Source organism: Hyaena hyaena, unplaced genomic scaffold (assembly GCF_003009895.1).
Source record: "Hyaena hyaena isolate Hyena2069 unplaced genomic scaffold, ASM300989v1 scaffold_80, whole genome shotgun sequence".
Taxonomy (NCBI): domain Eukaryota; kingdom Metazoa; phylum Chordata; class Mammalia; order Carnivora; family Hyaenidae; genus Hyaena; species Hyaena hyaena.
The window spans coordinates 211,071-233,459 of NW_024080712.1; the positions used below are offsets into that span (position 1 = coordinate 211,071).

Consider the following 22,389-nt stretch of genomic DNA (forward strand, 5'->3'; position numbering starts at 1 on the left):
ACCTTCAGGGGATGCCATCCTTGGGACATGTAACCAGTGTCCCCTTTTTAAATCAGGTGGTTGTGTGGGCAGCTGGGCTGACTGAGTTCAGCTCAGCTCCTGTTCACTATTATGGGCCCTGGAAACACAGAGCATTGATTCCATGACTTCTGTACCTGACCCTGATCCTGGGTCCAAGTTCAGGAGCACCAGTTCAAGACCCCCAGATGACTTGTTTACTCAGAGAGCCTTCCAAGTCAGGAAGAGAAACACATGGCCATCCTTGCCCTTCAGAAGTTTCACTGCAAGACAGAGTGACTCACTTGAATTTTTTGGTGATGGTGAACTCTCTTAAATCACATTCCTAGAACTACTACTTACTGGGCTCCTTTTCTATAAGCTGCAAACTTGGGGAGAGGAGCCTGAAATATAGTTGCGTTATCAGCACAGTCGACCCCATGAATCTTTATGTCCCACTCCAGGACCTGAGACATGAAAGAGTGCCTTCCCAGGCCAATGGGACCGCTGATATGTGTAGTCACAGCCATAGACCAAAAAAAATACCATTACTCTCTGGCCCCAGAATGCCGTTCCCATCCTCCGCCCTGGCCCTGGCCAGGTAAATAGTAAATGAGCAAAAATTCAGCCGACCACTTTAGAGAACTATTAATCTGCTTTCGATGAGATGTATCTATCATGACATCAGCTGCATTCCGGGGGAGAAACGGAGACTCTTTTGCTACTGTAACAGAATTTGAAATACTCGTGAAATATTGCTAAGATAGGAGCACCTGGGGGCCTCAGTCAGTTATGTGTCTGACTTCGGCTCAGGTCATGATCTCACGGTTCGTGGGTTCGAGCCCCACATTGGGCTCTGTGCTGACAGCTCAGAGCCTGGAGCCTGCTTCAGTTCTGTCTATCTGTCTGTCTCTCTGCCCCTCCCCTGCTTGCACTCTCTCTCTCAAAAATAAATAAGCATAAAATTTTTTTTAAATACTGCTGAAATAGTATTAGAGCCTGTGATAGTGAATCACAGCTGTGAAACCAGCCCAGTCCCCTCCCCACCTGTTGATCAGTTTCTGTTCTATAAAGGCAGCCAGCGAGCTGTAATACACTTATCCTTTGTTCTCTGTCTCAAACTGTGATCAGAACACTTCTAACCACGTGATGGCCTGATATTTAAAGTTCGTAGCCTCTGTTTCTATTTCTGCTTTCACAGTGGCCCTGCCCTCACTCTTCTCCATGCAGGCGGCCTTGGTCCCCTCAGGAGGGTGGTGATACACGCAAAAGCTACTAATCAAGTAGCTACGGCTTTGCCTTCCAAAGGCCAAGGCCTGGGCGTGATGCAAAGACCTGGAGGAAAGCATGGCAGAGAAGGGCACGCTTATTCACGCTCTAGCCTAAGATGATCTGGGATGTGGGGCAGTGAGAAGAAAAGCTGGTAAAAACAAGATCAAAGGGGCTGGCCAGATGTCCAAAGCTGGTTACTCCCCTTGCATACTTTTGGCTTCTGTAATCTTGCTTGCCTCTTGCGTCCACCAACTGCCCAGATGGCCCCACTGATAAGTGCCTCTCCTTTTTTCCTTTGTCTCTCAACCACCCCCATCCCAGCCATAAAAGGAGGCCGATGCCAAGTTTCGGGGTTCAGCCTTTGGAGGTGAATCTGCCAGGCTGGCACCGGTGCGCAATAAACGGTCTTTTCCTGATTCCCTGCGTGCATGTGGCTTGTCTCTTCCTGGGCACCGAGTATTTACTCTAACAGCAGGAAGAGAGCCAGGAAGGAACTGAGAAGCCCCTAGTAAAAAGGAATAAAACACCTTTTAATAGAGATCGGTCATGGGGCGCCTGCGTGGCTCAGTTAAGCATCCCACTTCGGCTCAGGTCATGATCTCACGGTTCGTGGGTTCAAGCCCCGACTCCGGCTCTGTGCTGACAGCTGGGAGCCTGGAGTCTGCTTTGGATTCTGTGCCTCCCTCTCTCTCTGCCCCTCCCCTGTTAGTGAGCTGTCTCTCTTTCAAAAATAAACAAACATTTTAAAAAAGATGATACAGATCGGTCATTATTCCCATGCATTTGATCATATCTAACATGTTTTGACTATTCACTGGGGACCAAGCACTGGCTGGGCCTTTTACTCTTATCAGCCCATGAGTCTTCCCCAAACACCTGTGAGGTCAGTACTGCCAACCCCCCATTTCGCAGAGGAGAAAAGTGGGGCACAGAAAGGCTAGCTAAGTACCTTGCCCTAGGTCATAGGCTGAGGAGTGAGAGTCAGGGAAGGCCCATAGGCAGTGTAGCTGTGAGGTCCACACTCTGATCCCCGCACCAGCCGCCCCTGGCAATCACTGGCATTGCATGTGAGCATGAACGAGCCTTCGCAGAAGCTCTTTAAAAGCAGCTCGGGGCGCCTGGGTGGCTCAGTCAGTTAGGCATATCTGACTTCTGCTCAGGTCATGATCTCACAGTTCATGGATTCGAGCCCCACATCAGGCCCTGTGCTGACAGCTCAGAGCCTGGAGCCTGTTTCAGATTCTGTATCTCCCTCTCTCTCTGCCCCTCCCCTGCTCACACTGTCTCTCTCTCTCTCTCTCGGAAATAAATAAAAGCATTAAAAAAAATTAAAAGCATCTCAATATATCATTAGGTTTGGAGCCCACACATGGATACACAATGAATGGAAAAAAAATATGGCTAAGGATAAAATGTTCAGTGGCCCCAAGATATGAGTGGCTATATCTCAAAATATTTAAGATAGAAAAGAAGGTTTAAAAACCCCCAAAAGATATGGGGCACCTGGGTGGCTCAGTCAGCTAAGCATCCCACTTCGGCTCAGGTCATGATCTCATGGTTCGTGCGTTTGAGGCCCGTGCCAGGTTCTGTGCTGACAGTGCAGAGTCTGCTTCAGATCCTCTGTCCCTGTCTCCCTTCCCCTCCCCAACTCATGCTCACTTGGTCGCTCTTGCCCTCAAAAATAAAAAACATTTTAAAAAAAGTAATAAAAATTCAAAAAAGATAGAAAGGAAGGGGCGCCTGGGTGGCTCAGTCGGTTGGGCGTCTGACTTCAGCTCAGGACATGATCTCAATGTTCGTGGGTTCGAGCCCCGCGTCGGGCTCTGTGCTGACAGCCAGCTCAGAGCCTGGAGCCTGTTTCGGATTCTGTGTCTCCCTCTCTCTCTGACCCTCACGCTGTCTCTCTCTCTCTCTCAGAAATAAAAACATTAAAAAAAAAAAAAAAGATGATGAAGGAAATCTGAAAGGTTCCTTTAAGCTGACTCGAAAAGAGCCTTCCAGAAGGGTGAAGACATCATTGTTGGATGATGCACATGGAGAATCTGAATTAAACTTATATAAAATGCGAACAGGAAAAAACTGTAACGTAATGCTTGATATTACACGTGTATTTAAACATGTTTAGTGGTTCTCAACAGGATGCACTTTTGCCCTCCACGGGACGTTTGACAATGTCCAGGAAACATTTTTTGTTGCCAGAACTTGGGTGGGGGGTGATAGGGCCGGTGGGTGCTACTGAAATCTAGTGGGTAGTAGCCCAGGATGCTACTAAATGAGCTTCAGTTTTCATTCTGTGCCCCTAGACCCACTAACACTCAGCGTGGAGAATGAACAATTCAGGGGTTTGCGGTGTCGCTTCTGATTGGATGTACCCCATGACTGATGGAGGAAAGTGTTTCCCGAAGTAAGTCCGTAAGAACACTAGCCGTATAAAACAGCCCTAAAGAATGGCTCGCCTGGTATTCTGATTTGGGAAAATACTCCCCACCCGTACCAAATTCTCCCTTCTAACTTGGCAATAAATGGTAGCATGTTCTAGTTTCTGAAAAGTCTTGTGAGATGCTATACTTTTTTTAATCCAGAACTTTCCAAAGATTTCTGAGTAGCAGAGAACAAGGATGTTCGATGTTATCATGCTTGACTGTTGGCGTGTCAGAATATTTTTCCTTACGGATTCCTTTTATCTGATTCCTTTTAAAAAAAAAAATGTGTATTGGGGTGACTGGGTGGCCCAGTTGGTTAAGCGTCTGACTTTGGCTCAGATCATGATCTCGTGGTTTGTGGGTTCAAGCCCCGCGTTGGGCTCTGTGCTGACAGCTCGGAACCTGAAGCCTGCTTCCGATTCTATGTCTCCTTCTCTCTCTGCTCCTCCCCTGCTCACACTCCATCTCTCTCTTAATAATGAATAAATGTTTAAAAAATTAAAAAAAATAAAAAATGTGTATTTATTTTTGAGAGAGAGAGCAAGCAGGGGAAGGGCAGAGGGAGAAGGGAACAGAGGATCTGAAGTGGGCTTTGTGCTGACAGCAGAGAGCCTGATGTGGGGCTCGAACTCGCGAACCATGAGATCATGACATGAGCCGAAGTCCCACACTTAACGCACTGAGCCTCCCAGGTGCCCCACGTCTTACTCCTTTTTCTGTTCTTACTGGAACAGCATGGCATTTCCTGAAGGGAAAAAAAAAGGTACGTGAAGGTAGATCACATGTCTGTGGATTTCACTGAAGGACAGGAAAGTGGGGCCTGTAAACCATCCTGAGAGAGGCCGTGTGTCCAGTCAGGGGAACCACCGTGAAGCAGTGTGCCTCGGTGTAAAGGGAGAGCGGTGACCTCGGCGACCCCACTGTCAGAGAGGAGCCTAGGAGAGAGAGGACGTGGGCTCCGGGACCCCGCCGAGGGCACAGCGTTGCAGACCGGCGCCAGAAGCCCGCCCCATTCATCTAGCCCCGTATCCCCACTTCAAAGACAAGTAAACTGAGACTCAGCAAGGTAACGTGCCTTGCCCACGGGTCCTCACACTCACCACAGCATCCGAAGGGCCTTCTAGTGTGTTCTGGTTGTGGTGCACTCCTCGAGCAAGTGAGCTGAAAGTGCTGGAAGCAAAAGTTGTACCATAATATTGTTCCCAAAGAATTTACTATTTTGGTTCGTGTTCGCCATTCTCTCTAAAGCAGCAGAAGGAGGCCGTGTTAGACACGTTTCGCATGCACCCTGCTTTTCCCCGAACTGCCGAACTGCGCGTGCACAGCCCACAGCGCTGACTTTTAAGTCTCCCCCTGGAGACCATGTGGTATTTTGGAAGGAGGATTGGTCAAGGAGCCAGGAAACTTCAGAGTGAAAACATCAGCCTTATTCTTAAGGATAATACCTTTTCCATTTCTTTAAACCTAAGTTTTACTCATCTCATCTACCACACTTTGTTGAAACAAAATGCTACTCTTTCACAGAATCCCATCAACCCGGCAAGGATCAAGGTTTGCCACAGCTGAGCATTTTCAAAAGGGAGAAGCTAAGGGAGGGTTGGAGGCGTGGCTTTGGGGCTCGCTGGTCAGGCAGGCCGTGTGTGCTGGAGACCGTCAGGTCGCTTTTTCTGTGTTTCCCACCTGTAAAAGAGAGATGAAAAGGGGCGCCTGGGTGGCTCAGATGACAGAGCATCTGGCTCTTGACTTCGGTTCTGGTCATGATCTCATGGTTCGTGGGATCAAGCCCCACATTAGGCTCCATGCTGACCGCACAGAGCCTGTTTGGGGTTCTCTCTCTCTCTCTCTCTCTCTCTCTCCCCCCCCCCCCCCCCCCCCCCCCCCCCCCCCCCCCCCCCCCCCCCCCCCCCCCCCCCCCGCCCTGCCNAGACTCTTAAATACAGGGAACAAACTGAAGGTTGCTGGTGTGGTGTTGGGTGAAAGGATGGGCTAAGTGGGTGACAGGCATTAAGGAAGGCATTTGTTGGGATGAACACTGGCTGTCATATGTAAGTGATGAATCACTAAATTCTATTCCTGAAAATGCAGCTGGTCTGGAAAACAGTGTGGAGGTTCCTCAAAAAATTAAAAAGAGAACCCCCTTATGACCCAGCAATAGCACTGCTGGGAATTTACCCAAGGGACACAGGAGTGCTGATACATAGGGGCACATGGACCCCAATGTTCATAGCAGCACTCTCAACAATAGCCAAACCATGGAAAGAGCCTAAGTGTCCATCCACGGACGAATGGATCAAGAAGATGTGGTTTATCTATACGATGGAATACTACAGGGCAATGAGAAAGAATGACATCTGGCCATGTGTAACAACATGGATGGACCTTGAGGGTGTCATGCTGAGCGAAATAAGTCAGGCAGAGAAGGACAGATACCATATATTTGCACGTATAGGAGGATTAGGAGGAACTTAACGGAAGACTGTGGGGGAGAAGAAGGGGGAAATGGTGGGGGAGAGGGAGGGAGGCAAACCATGAGAGACTCTTGAATGCCGAGAACAAACTGAGGACTGATGGGGGTGGGGGAGAGGGGAAGGGGGGTGATGGACATGGAGGAGGGCACTTGTGGGGATGAGCACTGGGTGTTATGTGGAAACCAACTTTACAGTAAACTATTTAAAAAAAACAGAGGGACGAAGTTGTGTTTTCAGTTTCTGAGGATTGCTTTGGAGGCAAAATAACGCGAGGTATAGGAAAGCTCTTTTAAGATGGTTGAAACGTCACAAATATAAGGGATAGAGGCTACGGAATGTGCACACATCTTTTCAAACTTGAAGTGAATGTGAGTACTTGAGATTTCTGTGTTGGGTCTCAGACTCATTCAGATTCCCAGATTTGCTCATTGCCAAGTCATGTCAGTGACTTCCTGATTTCTCCAAAGCAGTATGGCTTCCTCCCTCTGGACGAAACCAGCAGACAGGCCAGATAGTTCCAGAACTTACATCCAGATGTGCTCATCATGCTTTCCAGTGTACCCTCAGCTGCAGTGGTATTTCTCCATTTCCCAAATGACCCAGGGCATCAGAATTTGTCCACGTATAGCATTGTACACTCTCAGTCACAGCAAACATGAACCGGGACTTGAAGAGATTTCTGGATGCTTGGAACATAAGCCAAAGGCAGCACATAACTGACTGAGCTACCCAGGAGCCACTGGTATTTCTGTATCATTCTATCACACAGTGTTTCTCCCTAGACATTGTAGGCCGGCCTTGCTCATTTTTAAAAACTTGATATATCTTTTGAATCTGTTTTCTTTTCATTTCTTTTTTTAAGTAGGCTCCCTGCCCAACATGGGGATTGGACTCGTGACCCCGAGTTCAAGAGTAGCACACTCTACCAACTGAGCCAGCCCGACGCCGCCATAACTTGATATATCTTTTGGATCTTTTTGAATTCGTAGCTTTCCTCTCTGTCCCTTTGTTCTCTTATAATTTATCTCTTGAAAAATTGAGGCCATTTGACCTATAAAATCTCTCACTGCCTGGATTCTTCTATTTTCTATTTTGGGGCAGTTGAACCTGACCTCCGTCTTCTTTATTTCCTTCCACTCTCATCTTGATCCAGAGGTCTAAATGGACTCAAGTTCAGTGTCTTTGGCAAGTCTGTGCTCTTTCCTCAGGAGGCACATCTCATCTCATTGTCCCTTGAGTTATTTTTGTAAGAAGAACGTTTGCTGTCTGTTTTCAGGTGTGAGAGACTGACTTAAACAGCATATCCCCAACCCCCTCAAAGAGGCCAGCTGTGCTTTGGTGATCCTGCCCAGGGGACGTGCGGAAAACATTGCCAGGGAAGGCTCTGTGGAGCACAGAAACAGATCCCGGGACCATACTAAATGTCTCCTTCCCTCACATGTCTGTGAATAATTTCCCGTTCTCACCAGTTGTAAATGTGGAAATGCCTGTCATTCAGAAACACTTAAAATAGAGCATGGTGACATCTGGCATGGGTTACACTTCCTTGCGATATGATGACAAATGTATGGTGTGTTACAAGGTGAGACTCACGCATTGGGACTGCTGTAACTAGAACATAGGATCCTGTGCTTGCGTCCCATGACACATAAAGTACTTGCTTGTCACTTCACAGATTCCATGAAATACGTAGGGAAAATACAGCTCAGGGTAAGGAAGGAACACTGCCACCATGGATGGTATCAATCCCTCCATGATCAGCAGAGCTTCATGACACTAATTCTAGCAGTCAGCTACCAAGAGGTTGACTAGGAACGAGGTCATTAATGTTTTCATCCTATGAACAAATCCTGTGGCCCTCTTTCCAGTCGTCATTGTCAAAGCCCCTGCTTTCGTCATAGTCCTGGTAGTAAAGCAGAACTCAGAACAGTTATTTTAGGGACGCCTGGGTGGCTCAGTCGGTTAAGCGTCCGACTTCAGCTCAGGTCATGGGATCTCGCAGTTCGTGGGTTCGAACCCCACATCGGGCTCTGTGCTGATGGCTCACAGCCTGGAGCTGCCTCCAATTCTGTGTCTCCCTCTCTGCCCCTCCCCCTCTCGTGCTCTGTCTCTTTCACAAATAATTAAAAAAAATTTTTTAACCCAGTTATTTCAACAGTGCATTTAATACAAGAAATTGGTCACCCTGGTGTTAGAAGACTGAAAACAGGCAAAGGAACGTGGAGGTATCTCCGAGATGGTACCTGCTGGAAGCAGCCACCACCCCCAGGGCTCAGTGGGAAGAGATTGAGGCTGTCTGACCCTGGAAGATTGTAGGTGGGTCCCCACAGGGCTGCAGCCCAGACCTCTCGGTAGAGTTCTGATCCCATCTCATGGTTCCGATATGGCCCAGCAGGTGTGATGAGGCTGGCCCTGCGGTGTAGGAACGAATCAGGACCTGGAGCCGACTGCTAGGGCCGGGGGTGGGGCCGTTCCCGGGGAGACACTAAGGGGAGCTGCAGTAGACAAGAGCACAGCCTTCTCTCTCCTCCAGTGTCCCTCTGGTGTCCCCTCCCGGAAGAGCCTAACGGAGCAGCTGGCAAGGTGGGCATGGAGAAGTGTGCTCAGGGGCTGAGAGGCGATAGCTCGGTAATCGGCACACGTCCCTTTGTTCTTCTGGTTCCCCTTGCTCTCGGTGACACGTATCAGCTTAGTCTTTTGAAGCTTGTTTCTGAATTCAGTCTTTCTTGGACAAGGGGCTGGGGCTGTGATGAGTGTTTTGGGTACGTCCGGCTCCTGCTTTCCGTGTGTCCAGGACCAGCGCATGGCATCTCCCAGCCCCTGGTTGGGGAGCACTCTCTTCTTCCTTGGGAAAAAATGCCCTTGTCTTGTTTGAAATTCTTGAGCCCGCGGTCTGTTTTCCGTACCATCGTGGGTTAGTTCTTGAGGCCTCTTGTGCCTGGACTCAGATTTCTCCAAGCTTAGGCACACTGGTCATGTGGTTACTGGGGCCTTGAACTTCACCAAAGAGACGGGTCCTAGAGTTGGCCCTTTCCTTTCTGTGCTGTTGCTACCGAAAGGCTGAAATGAGGCTTCTGCTTTGAACCACGGCCTTGGATCCCAAACTTGGCAGGATCTTTCAGAAGGTAGGGTGATTAAGGACTCCTGGGCGCTTTGAGGGGCACCCTGTTATTGAGCAGAGTGTCTGAAGTAATTCGTTTGGGAAAAGTTAATAAGTACAGAGATACACGGTACTGTCATTCAGTATGCCTAGGAGAAAGGAGATACCCAGTGACAGCCCATTCGTTCATTCATTCACTAATTTAGTAAGTATTGAGCACTTAGGTGCTAAGCACTATTTTAAACCCGAGTGATACAGGGATGACAGGCGGAAGAAGTTTACAACAGACAGGGGTAGCAGGTGACATGGGGGGCCATTTTAGAGAGGGGACATCTAAGCAGACATCTGAATGGAGACGGCGGTATGGGATTCTCTTGCATTTTTCCCTTTGAACAAAGCCAGTGACCGATTCCGGATTGCCTTTCCAAGGATGTTTGTGTGGCACGGAGCCTTGGAATACTGAGGTAGTGTCTCCCCTACAGGCAAAGGGCGGATCTGCTTCCCAAGGGATAATAATGACAGTGTCTCCCTCCAGGACAAGGGTGGGGGAGGTTTGCTTGCAGCCCAGCTGCTCCGTTAGGGGCTTCCAGATCTTGGCGTCCCCCCCCCCCCACACTGACACAGAGCCAGCCTTGACAACTGAAGCAGGAGGAGGCCCTTGGTTATCAGGAGCACCTCCAAAACCATGATTTCAGTAAGTGCTCACGGATGCCATCTTGATGAGATGAAAATCAAGGATGTTTTGAAACAAGAACCACAGAAGTAAAAGAGAACTTCTTCCAGCTATTACTAAACATTTCAGATCACTAAGAAGAGATAAGCCTGCAGCACCACGTACACATCTACTGGATTAGTTTAAGGATGAGGTTAACTGAAGCCGAGGTTCCCCGGAAGGTTAAAACCGCTTATCTTATCTAACACTTGAATTTGTTATGAAATGGGTTCTGGCGTGTATCATGTACCGTCAGCTAAGCCATGCTAAGTTTTTAAGAAATCTCTTTATTTCAATGTGCTGTACCGTTATGCACAAGAATAGGAAATCGGCTTGGCAGCCAGGCCCCCTGACAGATCACTTCAAGGTAAAGAAGAACAAAATTGCTTCTACAGATCGCACTTGGTCTCCAAGCAACAGTGTATAGCAACAATGGAGCAACGTAGCGGGACTTGGCCATCAGAATTTCCCCCGAGTCTTTCTAAATTCGTAACAGGTTGGCTGTATCCATTGGCAAACCTCCAAAAGGGACCAGGAGGGTGAAGACGACCGTGCCTGTCAGACACATCATGAGTCTGTAGGTACTATGTTACCGTCCCAGGCATGCTCAACGTTTCCCTGTAGTTTTTATTCTATTTTTCAAGTTTACTTATTTTGAGAGAGAGAGAACGCTCAGGGAAGAGAGAGAGGGAGAGAGAGAATCTCAAGCAGGCTCTGCGTTGTTGGTGCGGGGCCCGACGCAGGGCTCGAACTCACGAACCATGAGATCATGACCTGAGTTGAAGTCGACAGTTGGATGCTCTACCAACTGAGCCACCCAGGTGCCCCTCGCTGTAGTTTTACACTCAAAAATCCAGCCCTGATAATAATGGATGCATGTCCTTATACATCTGTCCAAACCCCCAGACCGCACAACACTCAGAATGAACCCTTGCGTACACCGGACTTTGGGTGATGATGTGGCACTGCACGTTGACACTGGGGAGGCTCTGCATGTGGGGCAGGAAGGGGCCATATGGGAAACCTCTGCACTCTCCTCTCAGTTTTGCTGTGAACCTGAAATCTCCCTGAACAAAATAAGTCTTTAAAAAATGATCCAGCCCTGAGACACCTGGGTGGATCAGTTAAGCATCTGACTTCAGCTCAAGTCATGATCTCATGGTTTGTGAGTTCAGGTCCCACATCGGGCTCTTTACTGGAGTCACACTGTCAGCACAGAGCCTGCTTCAGATCCTCTGTCCCCCGCTCTTTCTCTGCCCCTCACCTGCTTGCTCGCTTGCGCGCACTCTCTCTCTCTCTCTCCCTCTCCTCTCTCTCAAAAATAAACAAACGTTTTAAAAATTAAGAGCTAACCAGCCCCACATGGAGAAGGGCTAGAGTAAGTGGACAATTAACCTGTTCAACTCTGAATTTAAGACTCCGAGAGAACCCAAATCAGCCTGCACCTGCCAGAATGAATTTCATTTTCCAGCCTTCACCTTATCGGTGCAGTAAGCTGATAACAGCAGTTATACATACTGGCACCTGATAACAGCAGTTATACATAGTGGCACCGGGGCACTGGAAATTCGCAAACATTAAGTGGCATCAGAGATGTGTCTCCATTCCTGCTTCTCCCCCAAAGGCTCCAGGTCCCTCTGCGTTTACTATGTATATACTATATCCATTTCACCAATTCAAAGTGGTGGTCAGAGAACAAAAGGTGTGTAGCTAAAAGGGCTGGGGGTGAGCAGCCACAATGTCACTGAGCCCCAAAAGAAAGTCACCACCGTGCTGCCGATGGCAAAGTGTGGCAACGTGAACTTTTCACAGCTTTATTGACCTATAATTTCATACCATAGAATGATCCCACTTGAAATGAACAGTGCAGTGATTTTTAGTGAATTTACGGAGTTGTGCCACCATCCGCACAAACCAGCCTGGGAACATTCCCACCACTTCCAAAGCATCCCTACTACCCACATGCAGTCACCCACCACACCCACCCCCAGCCCCTGGCAACCATGATCTCCGTTCTAGCTCCGTAGATTTGCCTTTTCTGCACATTTCACATAAATGGAATTGGACATGTGGTCTTTGTATCTGCTTTCTTTGAGCATGATTTTAAGGTTCACTCATGGCAATGTGCTATTTTGCTGCAAGAAATTTTATGTCTAATCAATACATTCTTTTTTTTTTAATTTGGAAGGTTTTTTTTTTTTTTTTTTACCCCCAGTTTATTTATTATTTATTTGGAGAGAGACAGAGACAGTGCGACTGGCGGAGGAGCAGACAGAGGGAGACAGAGAATCCCAAGCAGCCCCCGCGCTGTCAGCACAGAGACTGACGCGGGGCTCAAACTCACGAACCGTGAGATCATCACCTGAGCTGAAATCAAGAGTCAGATGCTTAACCCACTGAGCGCCTCAGGAGCCCCAACATTTAATTGAGAGAGTTCTTAACAAAAGCCACAGGCCACAGAGCTAATAAGCAGAGTTTGGGTTATTTCCCTAACCTTCTGATTTATATTTATTGGAGTCACATTTCATAACAGCTCCAAAACCATGGAGACCTCACTGTGACCTAAAGTTCAAGGATTTTATTACAGACTTGGTGCCAGCACATCAGAGGGCTGGAGAGTGACGTGTCCGAGCTAACGATGCCTCTGTTCCTGATACCGAAGGGCTTTCATCCCAGAGGAGGCTGTGGTAGGAAGGTATGTCCAGTCACCATCAACTAGGTGCTCCTCTTCTCTGATTTCCTTCTAGTCAAGGGACTGAGTTCTTTCTTCAGAATAAACAGTAGTGCAAATCGTACTGGATTTCAGAGTCATTTACATGGACAAAATAATGCTTTCCCTTACACACACACACCCTGGCCCTGTCATTGTTTCACTTTTCTGTAATTGTAGCTGTCCCATCCCCCCGCTTCACTCCCACCCCCACCCCCACAGCATTTTCCTCTCATCAGCTTGGTTAAGCTGGGTTTCCCAGTGTCTTGGGGCAGGCTAACTTATTTTAAGTATGTACAGTTTACTTTTGTTTATTTATGTATCTATTGTAGACCGCACTTGAGTGGTGGAGAGGGGCAGAGGGAGAGAGAGAATCTTAAGCAGGCTCCACGCTCAGCACAGAGCCCCCCCGCCCCGTGGCTCGATCCCATGAGTCTGGGATCATGACCTGAGCTGAAATCAACAGTCAGACGCTCTACCGACCGAGCCAACTGGGTGCCCCCAGTTTCCCTTATTTTTTAACGAGCTTCCCTTTTAAAATTGAAATCCATCTTGGGGCACCCGGGTGGCTCAATTGGTTAAGCATGCGACTTCAGCTCAGGTCATGATCTCATGATCCATGGGTTCAAGCCCCGTGTCGGGCTCTGTGCTGACAGCTCGGAGCCTGGAGCCTGTTTTGGATTCTGTGTCTCCCCCTCTCTTTGCCCCTTCCCACTCACACTCTGACTCTCTTTCAAAAATAAATAAACATTTTAAAAATTTAAAAAAAATTGAAATCTGTCTTATATAGCTGTGCATTTTATACACCAGCAAAGTGGTGGATCTGGGTAATTCTTTTGTATCCAGATCGAGCTTCTTGCACTACTTAGGTAAACAGAATGCTGGTACAGTGTGCATCAGCCTGACTTTACTGAAGCTCTTGTTTGGCTGGGAGAGAAACTACCAAAGAACAAACTTAGAACCTCCTTCAGTCTAAGCACTACCAGAAAAAGCACGAGTTGCCCTGGTGTTATCCTGGGGGAAGGGCCAACAGGCAGCCAGTCTGTAAGTCACGGTCAGGAAAACAGCGAATTCTTTTACCGACTCGGGATTGGTCTTCCGAGTTTCATACCGGTGCAAGCTAGCTTAGAGGTGGTAGAGATGGCCAGCTTGCAATAATGACAGGACGTACGACTGCCACACTGGTGTGCATGCGTGTCTGCAAATGAATCCAGGAGCCACCGTGAGGCACCAAGAGGTGACATGACTTGCTCAATGTCAGACAGCTGTTCGGTATTCCAAGCCACAGCAGGTAGCAACATAGGTCATCCACTCCAAGACCATACCATGCCGTTTCTGCATGGGGGGGGGGGGGGCGGTTTGAAGCCAGAGGGACAGAAGCCACCACAAAGGACCAGCAGAGGATCAAGGCTCTGAGTGGCAATGTTGAGGACTCCTGGGGACGTAGAGAGGTCCAGGAAGGGGATAAAGGGCCCCTGGCTAAAGCCAGAAGACAGTGCCACCACGAGCAATGCAGAAATTGACCGATTTCTCTTTGGGGAGATTTCAAGAGCCAGGGCGTGTGAGGGAGAGAGGAGTGGGGAGGCTGAGCTGAGGTCACGGTCGGCACCTGGGTTTCTCTCATGGCTCGGGGTCGTGTTGACTGGGCCAGAGCTCCTCAAGCCGTAATGTGTGCCTGAAGCACCTGGGGGTCTCTAATGCGGATTCGGATCCAGCAGGACTGAGATGCTGCATTTCTAACAAGCTCCCAGGCGTCGCCCGCGCTGCTGGTCCGTGGAGCACCCTTTGAGTAGCAAGGGACGGGGCTGGTAGGAGCGCCTTTGATTTAATGTGGCAGCTTATGGCTTCTGAGTCGGTGCTCCTGGTGAAGTCCCAGGCTGAATCCAGACTGTTTTCTGAGAGCCCTTACTACTGTCTGTTGCAACATTTGGGTATTTCTTTCCTGCCATTCCTTCCACTGGATGGTGAGCATCGTGAAGGCAGAAATTTGTTTTCCTTCTTTTTTGTATTTCCAGCTGCCCGTCTAGGGATGACATATAGGAATCAGTAATCCGTGCTTTTTAAATTAATCATCATATCAGGGCGCCTGGGTGGTCAGCCAGCTGTGTCCGACCTCGGCTCAGGTCATGATCTCACAGTTCGTGGGTTCAAGCCCCGCGTTGGGCTCTGTGCCAACAGCATGGAGCCTGGAGCCTGCTTCAGATTCAGTGTCTCCCTCTCTCTCTCTGCCCTTGTTCCACTCATGCTCTGTGTCTCTCTGTCTCTGTCTCTCAAAACTAAAAATAAACATTAAAAATTTTTTAAATTAATCACTGTATTGATAGATGCACTATTGTTTTGCATGGGCTTTGGCCCCAGTTTTCAGCAGCTAGCGTCAGATTTGGGGATTTGGGCTGCGCAGTGAGCCAGAAGAGGTCTGTGAAATGTGGTCACGACACTCGACTACAGCCTGTGTTTGGAGCCAAGGGCCTAGCTGGGTGTCAGCCCGCCGGAGCGACTGCTTGCGGGAAATGAAGGTGTGGCCGGGGGAGCGAACCCAGGTTTAGGGTCCCGTGATGATTTTCAGCTCAAGGTGAAGCAGAGGTAGCTGTTGTGAAGCTGCGGTCACGATTTGGTCAGGCCCTTGCTTGTCACTGACCTACATCCCACATCTGTAAGTAATTTAAATTCACCTGGCATTTTGTGTAAAGAAGGGAGCGCGGTCCTGTCAAGGCAGAAGGCCTCTGCCGGAGAGATCTGTCTCAGCAAATCCCGCCCCCCCGGGACAAGCTCTCATCCTCCGGACTTAAGCCACTGGGTAAGAGCACTGGCACGCAGCCCGGACCCCTGGCTCCCTGTGCAAGAAGCAGGTTCGGAAGAAAGAAAAACACGTTTATTTGCAAAGGAGGAACCCGCTGAAAGAAAGACGGAGACGGACAAGCCAGAACGCAGACGTGCTTCTTTTGAGTGATACGAATCCTCGGGGGTCACAGCCTGAGAAACGTAGAAGGCAGCTAGGAAATAAGTACTCAGCGAGCAGGCCTAGCGTCTCCCGGGTCTGCAAGCCAAATCATGCTTCGTTGGCCTCACGACCTTGTCACAGGCTGCGCGGTCCTGTACAGTAGCCACTCCCCACCTGCGCTGATTTAAATGCAAAGTAATTGAAATGAAATTAAAAAAAAAAACCCTGACGCCCGTGTGCCCTAGTGGCGACCGTATCGGACAGCACGGATAAAGGACATTCACGTCACTGTGGAGAGCTCTGTGGTACAGTGTGCGAGGAACAACGGAGCAAGTCCATGGCGTCCAGCCGGGCCCCCTCTGCCCTTGGCAGCCGCTCCCAGGTGCCGGCGGCCCCCCACCAGCCGCGCGCGTGCTAGGCCCGTCAGGACACATCGCCCACAAGTGAGAGCAGGATTTCCAGAGTGAAGGAAAACCGAATCCTTCTGGAGTGGGATTTTAACGGCTTCCTCCCCATATGTGAGGCCTAGGCCCGTCCTCCGGGACTGGCCTCCGATGGTGTGGTTTCCAGACTTTTGAAGGCATCTCTGAATACCTCCGGATATTTTACAGGCTGAGGAAGTTGGGGCCTCATTTCGTAGTTTATTATAAAGGATCTCACCAGAGTGGAGGAGAAAACAAGTCCAGATTCAAAACAGATATTCATAGAATGCCATTCTCTTATTTTTAAAGAAAACTCATGCACAGTCTTGTCTGTCATAGGCAGGAAATAGGAGTAAGAAGAAGGAACAGAGGACTTGATGAAGAGAGTGCCCCCCCTTTTAAATGTCATTTTTCTGAAAATACAGTTTATACAGTGTGTCTGTGCATGCAAAAAATGGAAAGTTTTTGTTTCTGGGTTCCCCGAGAATACCAAGAAGATATTAGAGACACTGATGAACCAGACATCAGCGAGAACAAGAATCTAGAAAGGCTCATCAGTATGGAAGCAGCCGGGCAGACAGATCTGAGTTACTCCAGATCTTAAAGGCATCGAAATGGCTCAGTTTTGGGCGTCTGGGTGGCTCAGTCAGTTAAGCATCTGACTTAGGTTCAGGTCATGATCTCACGGTCTGTGAGCTGGAGCCCCGCGTCAGGTGAGCTCGAGCCCCACTTTGGGTGCACATGAGCCCCACATCTGGTGAGCCCTGCCTTCCCCTCTCTCTTTCTCGCTCTCTGCCCCTCACTCACTTGTACCCTTTCTCTCTTCCTAAAACAAAAAACAAGATGCTTCAGTTTCCCAGTTTCCCCCACGTGATCCCCTTTGGGAAAGCCCTGGATGGAAACCGTCTAGAAAGGTCACGGGCTACAACGAATACTCACTGGACCCCACTTCCCCCACCAACAGTCAGCTCCATTCTTTTTAAATTCCCAGCCACAGATTTGGTTCTGAGTCTTCAAGCAGCCAAGACAAAGAGAGAAACAGGCAGTTACATGATCCGGTGTCCATGAAGCACAAACTAATTCTTAGGGAGACGTTCCATTCGTCCACAGTCCTAGCAGGGGGAACAGTGTCAAAGTGAGCAAGGACCTCATCGGCGACCCTGTAACAAAGAGACAAGTTTGACGTATTTGTCCTTCCAATGGAAATGCGCACCTCTGAGCGTTTCAAACAGCACCTGTTGGACAAGGGCTTGGGATCAAAATGCTTTTGTCCAGTTAAGATGCTTTCCGATGTATTGTTTAATCCAAGGCTAGATTGTAGGGCTGTGATTCATGCTGTAAGTGGGGAAATGAAGACGCCTATTTGAGTCAACTGGGGAGATTTTTCAAACTACGTCTAATTCCTTTCTTTTGCATCCTCCCTCAAGGTTTGATTGGGGGGGCAGTGCCTGTGTGGCTCAGTCGGTTAAAGGTCCGACTTCGGCCCGGGTCATGATCTCGCGGGCCGTGGGTTCAAGCCCTGCGGCAGGCTCTATGCTGACAGCTCAGAGCCCAGAGCCTGCTTTGGATTCTGTGTCTCCCTCTCTGCCCCTCCCCACTCCTCTAAATAAATAAACTTTTTTTTTTTTAAAGGAAGAAAATTGGGGGCACCTGAGTTGATCAAGATCAACTCTTGATCTCTGCTCGGGTCACGATCCCACGGTTCATGAGTTCAAGCCCCACGTGGGGCTCTGTCCTGGGTGTGCAGAGCCTGCTTGGAATTCTCTCTCTCCTCTCTATTTCAAAAAGAAATAAACATTAAATTTTTAAAAAGTTTTTTAAGTTTATTTATGTATTTATTTTCTTTTATAGTTTATTATCAAGTTGGTTTCCATATAAGTTTATTTATGTTGAGAGAGACAGAAAGAGTGCACAAGCAGGGGAGGGTTAGAGAGAGAGAGGGGGGGAGACAGAGGATCCAAAGCGGGCTCTGTGCTCAGGGCAGAAAGTCCACCAAGGGGACTTGAACTCATGAACCAAGAGATCATGACCTGAGCTGAAGTCAGAACCTCAACCGACTGAGCCCCCCAGGCGCCCCAGCAAATAAACACTTTTCAGGTGGAAAAAAAAGAAAATTCAAAGATACCTACCAAGAAAAATAACCCTGATTTCTAGTGCCAAATAGTTTGCACTTAAGAAAAAGAGATGATTTTCAATTTGATTTTCTGTTTTAGCTGCATAGCTAAGAAATTACTTGGGATTAGGGTTGTGGGTTTTCTTTTTTCTTCCTCTAGGGCTTTGTAAGGAAACAGAAGAACCACATCTTTTGCTGGGAGGTTATCTCTGTTAATATTTGGGATCACTAAAGCTTATTGACAGAGGAGGTAGGAAGCTGTGGACTTCATCCTTTCACTCAGAAGGCCTGGTGCCACTTGCAATAAAAATTCCTTTCATGAAAGATGGGTGGAAAGACATTCCATCACATTCAATTTCCTATTCCCATTCCAAAGACAAAAAGCTCGGTTTGAAAAAAGAGAGAGTATTTGTGCCTGTACAGTTCATGAGAAGTCACATGCCCTTTCATTTCATTTTTGGAAAAAGATCTTTAAAAAGACCTATGTCGTGCCCTCCTAATTTATAGTGTTCAAGGGACCTGTGACTTCTGCACAAAGTCAAACAAATTTCCGTGGGAGGATTTAACATTGTACCTCAGGGCTAAGGTTTCGAATTTTTAAAAATATTTATTTATTTTTGACAGAGAATGAGCAGGGGAGGGGCAGAGAGAGAAGGAGACACAGAATCCGAAGCAGGCTCCAGGCTCTGAGCCGTCAGCACAGAGCCTGAGGCGGGGCTCGAACCCACGAACCACAAGATCATGACCTGAGCCTAAGTGGGACGCTCAACCCGACTGAGCCACCCAGGCTCCCATAAGATTTCTAATTTTTTAAAAGTATTTTCGTTATAAAAGGCAACGTAGTACAGAAGATCACATAAAGCAAATACACACCTAAGTGAAGTGTTCGACGTTAAGCACCCTTGTAACTGTCCTACTTGTAAGTGCCCTACTTTGGCTCGGGTCATGATCTCACAGTTTGGGGGATCGAGCCCCACATCAGGCTCTGCGCTGACAGTGCAGAGCCTGCTTGGGATTCTCTCCCTCCCCCGCCAGCCCCCACCCCTCCCCCATGCTTGCTCACTCTCAAAATAAACTTTAAAAAATGAAATAAAATCTGATGTCTCTTTCAAACTTGCCATTTCTTTCTTTTGCTTACAGTTTATCTGCTGAAGAACACAGACTATTGGAAGAGTAGCGTCTCACAGTGTGGAGTTTGCTGATTGCGTGCTCGTGGCCTCCAGCTTTCAGGACGGCTGCCGGTGACCCTCCCCTCCTGTGAATCCCACTCCAGCCTGGTAGCAGGGTCGCTCTGTGTGAACAACAGAATACAGCCCGGCCGAAGGCATGTGGCTTCTGGGGCTTTATCCTAAAAGATGTGCTGCTTTGGGCTTTCTCTCTTGGATTTACTCAGCAAAAAAAGCCAGCCATTGCCTCATGGGGACATTGAGGCAGCCTGGGAGAGGCCCATGGTGGCTTCCCGGCGACAGCCAGCATTAACCTGCCAGCCCCGTGGTTGGGCCACCTTGGGAACTGCCGGTCTAGCCCCAGTCAAGCCTTCGGATAACATCAGCCCCCAACTAGCAGCTTGTCCGCGACGATGGCTAACTAACGCAACGCTCTTGACACAGCTCGGTATGTTTCTTTGTCCTCCATGTTTCCCGCCGTTGAGCAGTGGGATCCTGAGCCTTGTCGGACTTGGGTCAGATCTCTCCGGCAGGACCACGGGGTGGCGCTGGTTTCCTGTCACAAAGCACATCATGTCTGGTTGTCTGTCTTTTAATGATGTCACCAGCCACTGATGTTTAGTACCTTATTCATCAGGGGTTGCAAAATGGTTTTTTTCTAATCTTACCCTTTCTTTTACATTTACTAGTTGGAATACTTTTATAGAGAGGGACTTCCACTCATTTAGTGTCTGTTCCCCATTGTTACGGTTTGTAGAAAAAAGGTAGGACAAATCTTTGGTTCACTTCATTTATTAGTTTTCAAGACAGTAGATTGGTTTCCTGTCCTCAAAGAGGGGACAGTCATCAGCACCCTTCTAAATACTATTATCAATCAGTTCATGTATTTAAACATTGGATGGGGGCGCCTGGGGGGCTCAATCAGTTAAGCGTCCGACTTCGGCTCAGGTCACGATCTCACGATTGGTGAGTTCGAGCCCGCATCGAGCTCTGTGCTGACAGCTCGGAGCCTGGAGCTGCTTCAGATTCTGTGTCTCCCTCTCTCTCTGCCCCTCCTCTGCTCTCTTTCTCTCTCTCTCAAAAGTAAATAAACGTTAAAAATTTTTTTAAACATTGGATGGATTGCAATAATTATCATTGTCATTACTAAAGCTCAAATTACACCACAGTGGGCTAGTGGGAGCCTTATCAAGTTGGTTCCTGAGTCTGCTGACATGATCCTAATTGCCATTGAGAGTGTCCTCATATGTAGTTGAACTGTACTTCTCGGAGCATACAGTCATTGCTTACTACATACTCTCCTCTACCCCATTAGCCCTCATTTGGTCTGCTTCCTGTAATAAGGTAATCACTAACTACATGTGCCAATTAAACACCAGAAATGTGAGCCTAAGGAATTTCATTTTAATTTTAAATAAGCATTTGCCTTTGAGCACTTGAAACGTAGCTAGCGCAACTGATAAACTGAATATGTTCATTCAAATTTTAATTGCCACGTGTGGCTCGTTGCTACCATATGGGACAGCACAGATGTGGGGAGGGAAAGAGAGATGAGCAAATCTACGATGGTGGCAAAATAAAAATGAAAGACAAATGAGGTCATCCCCAAGAACTCCCAGGTGAGTCTGAGCTGGAGCATTCGAAGGCTTGTATAAAGTGGGGCTGGACTCTCTGAAACACTGTGGCCCGGTCCCACCCCTAGGTTTTCTGATTTAATTGGTCCAGTGGGACCTCTAGTGCCAATGTGATTACAAAAAAATCACCACCTGGTGATCCCAATTTGCAGCCCAGCTTAAGCATATAAAGAAATGTGTGAACCATTTATTCTTTTTTAAAAAAAATTTTTTAACATTTATTTATTTTTGAGAGATAGAGACAGTGTCATCAGGGGAGGGGCAGAGAGAGAGAGAGAGGGAGACACAGAACCCAAAGCAGGCTCCAGGCTCTGAGCTGTCTGCACAGAGCCGGATGCGGGCCTCGAACCCATGAACCGTGAGATCATGACCTGATCCTGACCTGAGCTAAAGTCGGACGCCCAACCGAATGAGCCACTTTCAACAATCCATAGCAACCTTACAGTGTGTCAGCCACTCTGCTGGCCACTCCTGACGTCATCCCAAAGCTTCTGCTTGTGTGGAGCAGGGCAGCGAGGCCAGGAATCCATATACAAAGAACTCAACTTTGCAGAAGAGGATGGGAACCCAGTTAAAGCTTCCAGGATGGTAGTAACGGGATTTAGGCTGCGTCTTGAGAAAAATTCTGCCTGTTGTGATCTTGTGATTTATAATAAGAACTATATATTTGGGAGCACCTGGGTGGCTCAGTTGGTTAGAGCGTCGGACTCTGGATCTCAGCTCAGGTCATGATCTCAGGGTTCATGAGCCCGCATCAGTCTCTGCACCTATAGAGCTGGGCCTGCTTGGGATCCTCTGTCTCCCTTTCTCTCTGCCTCTCTTTCTCTCTCCCTCCCTCCCTCCCTCAAAAATAAATAAATAAACATTTATTAAGAGAAGAAGGAATCGGGGGCGTCTGGGTGGCTCAGTTGGTTAAGTGTCCAACTTCAGCTCAGGTCATGATCTCGCGGTCTGTGGGTTTGAGCCCCATGTCGGGCTCTGTGCTGACAGCTCAGAGTCTGGAGCCTGCTTCAGATTCTGTGTGTGTCTCTCTCTCTACCCCTCCCACTCTCACACTCTGTCTCTCTCTGTCTCCAATAAATGAATACATGTTAAAAAAAAAAAAAAAAAGAAGAAATCGTATTTGGTCCTTGGCTTCACTTCTGGGCACAGAGCTCTTCAAACCCTTGGAATTGCCTAAAAGAAGAGAGCGTTATAGGTGTGTTTTGTTAGGTTAACGAGGTAGTTTGGCGAGCCTCTAAGGAAATCATAGGGTTGGAACTTTCGGTCCCACCCCCTGATCTGGAGGGGAAGGGGCGGGAGGTTGAATCAGTCCCCAGCCAGTGATGTACTCAATCATGCCTAGGTGACAAAGCCTCCATAAAACCCCAGAAGGACTGGGTGGTGAATGCAGAGAGGTGTCCAGAGTGGAGTGCGCGCCAGGGGAGGAGG

The 22,389-nt window shown here is 48.3% G+C and overlaps 1 long non-coding RNA gene across 2 annotated transcripts in view; it reads left to right on the forward strand.

Moving 5' to 3' along the window:
• LOC120232933 overlaps nt 1–20,272 on the forward strand; it is a 32,007-nt gene extending 11,735 nt beyond the window's left edge. The window contains exons 2-4 of one of the 2 annotated variants that reach the window (XR_005528683.1): nt 8,307–8,476; nt 12,560–12,667; nt 19,299–20,272. This is a non-coding gene — a long non-coding RNA (uncharacterized LOC120232933). The remainder of the gene's footprint in view (nt 1–8,306; nt 8,477–12,559; nt 12,668–19,298) is intronic. The other variant, XR_005528684.1, reaches the window with a different exon arrangement.
• Nucleotides 20,273–22,389: the final 2,117 nt, after the last annotated feature.